Below are 10339 nucleotides of genomic sequence, written 5' to 3' on the forward strand. Positions count from 1 at the left end.
TATTTTGTATTTAAAAATTACAAAATTACATTGTACATATACTAAATTTTCGAACAAGATTTTGAGTTTGGTTTTTCGATTTTGAAGAAATTACTTACAGTCGACCAGAGATTATAAATATTATTATCGACAAAAAATATTTAAAGATAGGAAAAATAATACTTCCCGTATATCGTTTATCTAATTGGCTATTTATATTTTTTAGTATCGTAACACGGCGACACTCCGAATCCCAGTATCTCACATACTCACATACTCAGACACTCGTTATTCGTTAATTATTATTAAGATGAATTTATTACTTTAGTTACTAGTCACTATTTATTAAAAATTAATGTAATTTTGTCGTTATGTCTTATGAAATGAAAATCTTACTACAGCAAAGTTTAAAAAAATGTATTTAAAAATATTTGAAATATCTTTTGAGTATATTTATGTTTGTATTTAAATACTTATTAGCAAAGATATTTAAATGGCTGCAATGTGTTGGCGCACAATCTATATTTTTTATTTTTTTTTTATTAACATTTAAGTATATTTACAATCGGTAATTTTTTTTATATACAATAAGTAAATTTAATAACAAACTAGTATACAGAAACTTGAAATTACATGACGAGGGAGGCTTACAAGTGTGGAAACCCTCTGACTTAGGGGAGAGAGAGATTACCTGAAAAATCGGAATTGGTTTACGCACACGACAATAATTATATTTTATTTCGGTAGACAGATGGACGAAAATTTTTTTATGTGCCAGTTATTTTTTGTTTTTTTTTATAGTAAATCAATTAAAACGTATTATACAATGTGGATAACAATCCAGGATCTTTGTGCTCATACACTAAGCAAGAATTAAATATTAAAGAGTTCCATGTAGATTATGAGATATGCTCACCATGTTTTATTAAATCTGTATCCCGATTGTAAAATTATTAAACAAAAATTCAAATATTGGGAATTGGCTTAAAAGTTTTTTTGGTTACCGAATTTACCCCCAAAAGAAGTAGAAGATGCATTTACACAATTAATATCAGATTTTCCGATGTTAAATTTATCATTTTCCGACTATGTTTTTGAAACATATATACTTCCGGATTCAAAATGTAATCCTATGTTATGGGCAGGACATCCATAAAACGAACCTTGAATTATGAACGGTGTAGAAGTATTCGATACACATTTTAATCAACAATTCTACACTCTACAACTCCACACACATTAGATAATAGATGTAATTCTTAAAATACAATCAAATAAAGAATTAAAAATAACATTAATCAACAAAAATAATAATAATAATTATTGCCGTAAGGAATCAGTAGAATCAGTTGAACATCGCATAAACTTATGGACAAACTATACATCTGGCGAAATAAACTAAATTAAATATTTACAAATAATGGGAAACTTTTATTTCGGAAAATAATAGACACGTATATTATATCATATACCTATCATATATTAAAATTAAAATCAACAATTATTAACATGCATTTTTCACCTGAACATGTATTAAATATTAACAATAATTAATAAGCAAGTATTAACATGCATTTTTTAACCACACCTATGAATACATTCATAGATAATCCTGAGTCATTTAAGGGGGAAGGAAAATGTATGTAAGTACTTAAACAATTTACTTATAAATAAACAAATATTAATATTCAAGGTAATTAAACTATTAAAGTCTAAAAGATAACTGTGCGCAAACCATGTGTATGGTTTATGGCTCAACTGTTTCTAAACGAGTGGTAAGTTAGTGCGCAAACAAGTTATCTTTTTGGTATTTGAGGGCAAACCAGTACCTCTCATTTAAATAAATATTTTAATACTTTTTAACAACATTGTACAATATTAAATATAATATGGATAAATGTTAATGGGATATATAATTTTATTTTAGAGGTTAAGCAATATGCTTTTAAAGTATAACATTATTTTTTATAAATTTTATACTAAGATATTTTATTACATTACATATATTAATAAGACATTTAGATATTTTATAAGGTTTTTTGTTTTATTTAATTTAATATATTGTCTTAGATTTACTGTTACAATTTACAGTTCAATAATTAATTTTATTAATCTATTAAATTAAAATAAGCAAACTTTAAAATAAAATAAATTTATATTATGTTTAAGTATTTTATGACGGCAATATATATAATAAGGTCTGCAGTAGATGGTAGGTAACATTAGTGAGAACATTTTTTTTTTAATGTTTATTAATATCGAAAAAACATCGTCATATCGATGTTATTGATGCCTTAAAGTTGATGTATCGATACATTGAAAATCGATGTTCAAATAATTTTGTCCATCCCTAGTCGCCATTGCGCATCCTCACACCACAACCCTTCTCACCGATTTCCCCACCCATATTAATCTACGATGCTCGATATGACTGTACACATTAGTATACAGTGACTTTAGACACGACCGACGACCAACAAAATCACTGTGGATGTTTGATCGTGTAGAGTCGACGGGAAACGACGGGCCGATCAGACGACACTCAGTATGCATGCGCAGAAACAGCCTGTTCTCTCGTAGGATAGAGTATAGAAAAGTCTCAACACTGATAATAATATGTTGAATTAACTAATTTTAATTTAAATAAGACGCTTTAAAACTTATTCAGTAGTTTTTTCTAATATTGATAAATAATTAAAAAATATTTGGAAATTATATGTTTACACTTATCCAATTATATTTCTTAGCATTGAACATGTAGATTTGTATCTAATAAATATAGCTCATTTTAGATTTTTATAGAGGCTTAACGTTCAAAATATCGTGTAACTAATTATATTTTAAATTTTTTCAATTATTATATATATTAAGGATGGACAATTGAACGGAAAGCCTACATTTTTTAACTGGCCTATGCTACATTTTCAAATTATTTCATACAATGTTAGAGTTTACTGGTATTTTATTTTATTATGTTGATCTTAAAATGTAGATGTTATATTTTTATCAAGTATTGAGCTTGTTAAATTATTAAATGTCTAAATTTGATAATATCCATATTATCATAGCTATCATAAATATAGTTACTAGGTATTTATTTTCTTGTATTGGTTTACTTTAAAATTAAATTATATAAAATAAATGCTAACTGTCAATTTTAATGATATTTTTTTTTTTGCTCTCTTTATTCTGGCTCGCCAGATTTTAAAATTTGTCCTATAGTTACTTTAAGCTCCTATCCCTGATATAGATAATATGAGTATATACAACTAACACAATAATATATGATTAATTCTCGCCATTCTTAACGTGACACATGCCATACAGCATTAAATTGTCTTTTATTTTTTACTTATATATTAATAAAAATTCGAAAAATATATTAATATCAATATAATTTACTTTACATTAGGTATAGGTATTTTATAATATGTATGAAGTGTGGAACTTCTTGTACTTATCTAATCTTTACACCCAGCACACAATTATTGTTTTGCTGTGAACCAAGTGTTAAACAATAAGTGTTTTACTACTAAACTATGGCTGTGTTTGCAGTGAATGCATTTCTCACCTATCATTTTTAACATGGTTCTGAGTTCATGGAAATGTATACCTACTTATAATTATTATAAACGGGTATTAGTAAATATTTGATATTACATAATACTAGATGTCTCACGAAGATTTTCTCACTTTGGGAATTGGGTTAATGAAATCTATAAGTAATTAATTACTCATGCTAAAATAATAAATCTTAAAATTGCTCTTTGTATAGTATTAACAATTAAGCCTGTTAAGTAGTTATCTATCAGAATACACACGTATTTAGGCTGTATTATCCGTTATAAATCTGTAATTTTTAAATAATTTATTAATTTTTGTTACCTGTAATTCATAATTTTATTGTGATTATATGTGAATTGTATTCAATTGTATTAGTTTTATAGATAATTGATTGTACTACGTTATAATTAATATTACTGTTAACACACTTATTCATATTGGGTATACCAGTGATGTATACAGAAAATATTTTCGGGAGGGGTTACTATGGACAAAGTTAAATTACCACTGCTATCTATGATAAGAATTACTAAAAAGACACAATAGGTAATTTCTACATTTCATTTACAGAATATCCCAAAACAGTTTGACAAAATTTCATTTTTTCTCTGGGTATTCAACGTAAAAAAAAGAATATCAAAAAAATAAAATAATATTACAGACCACGTGAACATAGTTAGATTGCCGTTTGACGCAAAGTCTAAATAAGCTTCTTGGTAAAACTTATCGATGGTAAAAAATCTGTATTCCACACAACTATTCTATCGTCAACAAAAGCAGAAAACAAATGTTCCCTGCAAGTGTTTTCCATATTTGTTGTATAAATAATTGTTCTTCATTTTTTTAGTCGCTGAACATGAAACTAAGTGTGTTGGAATTTCGGGTGGTTCTATGTTAACTCACTGGTATTTTTTTTTCCTCTGGAAGAATTATCTATTTCAACTATAAGCCCTATTCCATAAGTATTTTTTCTTCTTTAAATATGTCAGCTACCACGTCCTCAAATTATTGAGTTGGTCAATAACCATGCTATTATTCCTTTATATAAATTAAACAGATCAATTAATAGATATTTGTGTGCCCCAAAACTATATCATTCAACAATTTCTATTGATAATAATCCAGAATACTATTTTGATCAGTGTTTGTGAAAATAAATATTTTTTTTCTCCAATGGAAGCAATATATTTGGCAATATATTTTATTTATTATATTTTCCAGTTACTTATTTTAAAATGACCATTTAAATTTATTTTTACTTTTTATTCAAACATTTTTAGTACTCCTTTATGTGTGTTCCCGTTTTTAAATATTGAATATTTCTGTTGATCATAATTTAACAACAGTTATCGATCTTGAAAATATTTAACTACCACAAGCATGTATAGTCTCTTCAAATATGTTTCTATATAAATAGCCGATGATGTTTGTCAAACCATGTTTGGCGTAACCGAGTTGGGAGACTGGCAGGTATTACACCCCCTGTCTATAGCTAACAAATAAACTAATTTTTAACGACAATTTAAATTGGCCCATTTATGACCCAATATTTTAACTGTTTATAACTTTTAAAATTTTTATTTTCATTATATTCTTTTTTTAAATTTATATATTCAGTATTCAAATGATCATTTCCTACTTAATGAAAGATTTTTTATTTTTTTTTTTTTAACAATACAGTTATACCTAAATATTTTTAATGTATCGTGATTTTTTTTTTTTGCATATACCTCGTAGGTTATAATTAAAGATTATAAAATATAATAAAAATTAGCATGTGTAAAAATTTAAAAATACACTGAATAAATAGTACTTAACATTTTTGATAACTAATTTTCCTCCTTGATGAAATGTTTAGTTACGCCATTGGTATTTGGCGTTAAAAAAACATATATTAGTTAGTCATTCTTCACAGAAGAGAATTGCATTCCGTGTAAATATTTCCAATTTTCAATGTTTTATTAGATTTTTGTATTGAAGTCACAATTCTGAATTATTTTGTATAGCTAGCAAGAAACCATAAAACATATTATAATATCAATCAAACTTAAGTTTTATTTGACAAATGTATCAAAATAGATAACAAGATTGTCATTATTTCATTAAGAATGTACCTATGATACGCGTATTGATCTCGGCGAAAAATTGTGAAGAACAGATATATATCTTAAAAGGCTCTTACTTTTTACTTTACCTAGTTTTTTGCTCTATTTTTGACATACAAAATAACATTGCAATTATTTAGAAATGAGTCATAGATTTATTAAATAAATAGACAGTGCTTTTACGAAAAAAAATTAGTCAACATTAAACAGGTTGCTATATGTAAGTAAGAGTAGTATGTAATTATAAAGAGAAATGAAAAAAAAAATTGGTGTTTTTTCCCTGAGCCTTTCATAAGACTAATTATAAGCAGTGCTGATGCTAGGGGAGGACAAATGGGACATTTGTCCAGGGCCCCGAGATTTTTAATTATCATCTTAATACTGTGAGACACATTGACATTTTATATCAACAAATTATAAATCTATATTATGCCTATCACCAGTTATTTGGAAAACAATATCTAAATTTAGCCATAATACAAACTACTAAGTAAATCGTTATCGATACGACGAAAGTGTAATATTATGACGATACCCGTCGAGTAGGATTCTTATAATAAATAATAATATAAATATTTATTATCTCTATAGTTATTGTTTTCTCTGTTCTTTATGTGGAAAGGCTTTCTACATATTGTCGTATTATAGAAGGAGAAAAAGCTATATATATATAATATTTATTTGATTATTTAACATTTCAATAACAGTTCGGCATTAATTGAGCATTTGACCGCAGTCCGCTTTGCACGTTTCTATAGTTTTTCAACAATTTCTGCATATCACAAAAGTAAGTTTTCATTTTATGAAATTTTTATTACATTTTAGTTTAGAGTATAGCCGTATTAAATATAGGTACTGCGTGAGTATCTACAGTGTCTCAGGAATCAGGATTAGTTTTAATATTTACTGTCTACCGTCGTATATTGCATTATTGTGCCTGCTGCGGCCGCATACTTAGGTATTAAACAATTAATTATTTTATTCAAACATCTTTATGTGTTTATTTATTTTTTATTGATGATTTTATGTAGTTGTTAAAATAAATATAAATTAATAAAATAACAAGCCCCCTATGAATTTATTAACCTACAATTTTTAACACATACGTTAAGCCATGGGCGTCACTTAAGTCCAAATGTTGGGGTAGCGAAGTTTATTTTTAGAAAATTAAGAAATAAATGTTTAAAGGTTTATCATGATAACTGGCTAACTCTTCTTCATAATTCTTGGTATGAATGTATACACTGTATTATTGTTCGTATTGGACTTATCACTAAATATAATTATTTTGGATACAATCACAATAATAGAGGGTCTATGTTCTATGTTTATGTTTATACTTGAATAATAAACTTCGAATATATTTTTAAAATTTATAACTTTTTTTGGGGTAGCGAAAAGATAGCCTTGCTTCCCGACAACAATTTCTGGGGTATCAAAGATACCCCTCAATATTCCTTAGTGACGTATATGCGTTAAGTTGAAACTCACGCTAAGCCACTGATTCTGAGCTGAGCGAAGTTTCATTAAGAGGAATTCGATCTCGCATGTCTCTCCGTCTTACACAAGTACGGTATACCAAAAGTTTATTCACCAATTTCAATAGTGTGCTGTTAGTTTTGATATTAGAGCGAATTTACTTATTATCAAACAAATAGGTAACAACATTATGAGTGTTCTCTCGTTTTTTTTTATGATATTTTAATTTTTAAGTGAGTTATGAGTATGTAAAGTATTGATATTTTAAAATGCTCATAAGTCGTAACTCACTAACACAGATAATGTTCTTACCTAAGAGTTTGATTATAGGCCAATTTATATAATCCATAGTAACAGCACACTATTAAAATTAGTGAACGAAAATTGTCTATATCGTACGTGTGTAAGATGGTTACAACCAAGGGCGGATCTGAAGCCTAGCTAAGAGAGGGGGGGGCGAATAGGAATATTTATGAGTGATATATAGAGTAAAATGAATACTTAACCGTTATTTAACCAATTTATTGAAAAAATAAGTACAACACTTAATACAAATAATTAACTAGATATCTTTATTTAAGTACCTATAAAAATTCACTATTCAAAAATATTAATTACAATAATAATTTAACATCTCTTTTTTTTTTTCATTTGCAAACCTATTAATGACTTATTCTATAATTACAATAATGTCTGTGTGTGTGTTACACGTAGTATTTTATTGTGTGATAAGCTATTGATAACACTAATTTACATTTGGTTATCGATGTCTATAGGAATTAAATAAATCTAAAAATACGGTCTCCAAATATTCCTATACCTCGGCTTATCTGTGTATAATAAAATTAATGGTTATAGCTCGGTAGCTCGGGAGTTTCCCGTTTCCGCCAAAATAATATTGACCGTTTCCGCCATAGCCCTTATAGACCAAAAATGAAAAAAGTCCCGTTTCCGCCAAAAGCCATTTTCACCAAAAAAAGTTTGGAAACCATTGGTTTTAATTTTTAAGCAATATTAAATATATGTTATGATATGTGTAAAAGACATTTGTAATGTATACACCGATAATCCTCTATAATAACGGTACACTGTTCGATATACTGTATCATAGTTTATTTATAATTTGCACACAATAATTATCTGGCAAAAAGAGGTAAAACCATGTTGATTTTTGATGGGTTTAAATATGTTTTTGGTCATACGTCACAAACAAATGTATCTCGGTGGAGATGTTTTATAAAAAATTGTTGGGCCAATATTTTTTTAAAAAAAAAAAGTAATACTTGCAACGAAAGGTACGTTTTTTATCTACGAGTAAAATAAATATATTTATTTAATTATTTATTTATTTATGAAAAATTAAATTTGTTTATTTATTATAGCTGATCATGGAGACAATTGTTCAGTAAAAATATAAATCGTCAAAAATTAACAACGACATGTAAGCGGAAAGCTGTCGAAGATATTTGTCAAAGATCTAGAAAAATAATCATAGATGAGATTCAATTATTAAACATAAATAACTTTAGTCCAAAAGTTATTAGAACAACTGTTTTTAAGACGAAATCAATTATTTTGGAGTTTCCTCAACAATGACAACAAATGATATCTTTGCATTACGAAGATGTGTATATTGTGCTCGTCATCAGATTTTACCAATCAATCCAACATGTATAGCTGATATTCATAATGCTATAAGTTCAGTTAATACTTTGACGACTAATAATGAAGAATTTTGTTAGCGAATGATGATATTTCTAATATAATAATATTTTTCTGCAATACCTCGTATTATAATTTATATTTTTTGTGACATTTTTAAATATTTAAAAATGACGATATGTGTTTTTCAAAACTCTATCGAAATAATATTTGACCTATCCTTGTTTTTTACTTTATAAATAGTTAAATAGAATGGACATATTATAATATGAAATTATGTAATACTTTAAAAACTCTAATATAATTGTACCTATATTCGACTAATATATTATTATTATTTAGTTATATTAAAATTTATAATGAAAGAATATGTAACAATTGTACATGGTTCCCAAACGTCTTATCACAAAAATAAATTTTGGCGGAAACGGGAATCATACCTTTTGCGTTTCTGGTGAATCACTGGTAAATCAGTGGTGATATAAGGCTGTGAGTAAATCAAGGAACCAGATTTTTGGCGGAAAAGGTACATGCTCGATCACAACCTCGGTCGTATACAGAACCGTGATCAGAACTATTATTATTATTTTTTTTTTTTTTAATTTGCCTTTGATATAACTATTATCATAAAACATCCTACTTATACAAATATATAAATAATTCATAGGTATTTATAAAATTATTATATATATCTATAAAAAAAATATTAAAGAAATCTGTAAAAAAATAAAAGTCCAAGAAGGGGGTTATCACTACGTCCCCCCCCAAATATCTGCACTGGGTTACAACACATGCGAGCTTTCTATTAACATACAGTTATTTATCCGTAATTTCGAGTATAATTATCATAGTCTTGAAATTTTCATAAAGAACATATTTTTAATTTTTAAAGTATACAACTACAAAACAATTTCAATCTTTTGAATTTATTGATACAAATTATTTATAATTAAAAAATATACATTATTATGGCTGGTCGAGAACAAAATATGTTTAGAAAGTATGAATCAGGTAGTGCCAAAAGACAGAAAAATTACTTTTTACTTTTTTACTTCTTCAATTATATATTATTGTATGTAAGTACCTAATTAGTTATTATTTCATTATTTGTAAATAATTTTGTGTTAACGCATTATAATAAAAAAAAAAGGATAAGAATAACATAATATTTTTATTTTTAGTGTTTAGAAATCGAAGAAAAACATTATTTTTTTCAAAAAATTCTGATTTAAAAAAAAGCTAGAATTTCGCCTCTCTCTGGGAACCTAAAAGCTAATACTTATATCCTATAAACCTAGGGCTGGCACTGATTATAAGCCATATACTTTTACTTTACTATTTACTATATAGTTTACTTAGACGTTACTGTTTAACTTACTCATTGTATTAGTTGAAAATATTTGTAAACAAAATATATTATCGTTTAGTTTTTATTTAGTTAGTGTAGGTACATGATATCAATGTTATAGTGATGTTATACGGTAAATTAACTTTTAAAAACAGCATATTATAGAAAAAAATAATGATTAAACTAATTAAATTGAATGATT

At 26.5% G+C, this 10339-nt stretch overlaps 1 pseudogene; it reads left to right on the forward strand.

The window, feature by feature from the left end:
* The first annotated feature begins 8264 nt into the window (after nucleotides 1-8264).
* On the forward strand, nucleotides 8265-8723 carry LOC112690301 (annotated as a pseudogene).
* The last annotated feature ends 1616 nt before the right edge of the window (nucleotides 8724-10339 follow it).

Source organism: Sipha flava, unplaced genomic scaffold (assembly GCF_003268045.1).
Source record: "Sipha flava isolate LNK unplaced genomic scaffold, YSA_version1 49_pilon_pilon, whole genome shotgun sequence".
Classification (NCBI taxonomy): domain Eukaryota; kingdom Metazoa; phylum Arthropoda; class Insecta; order Hemiptera; family Aphididae; genus Sipha; species Sipha flava.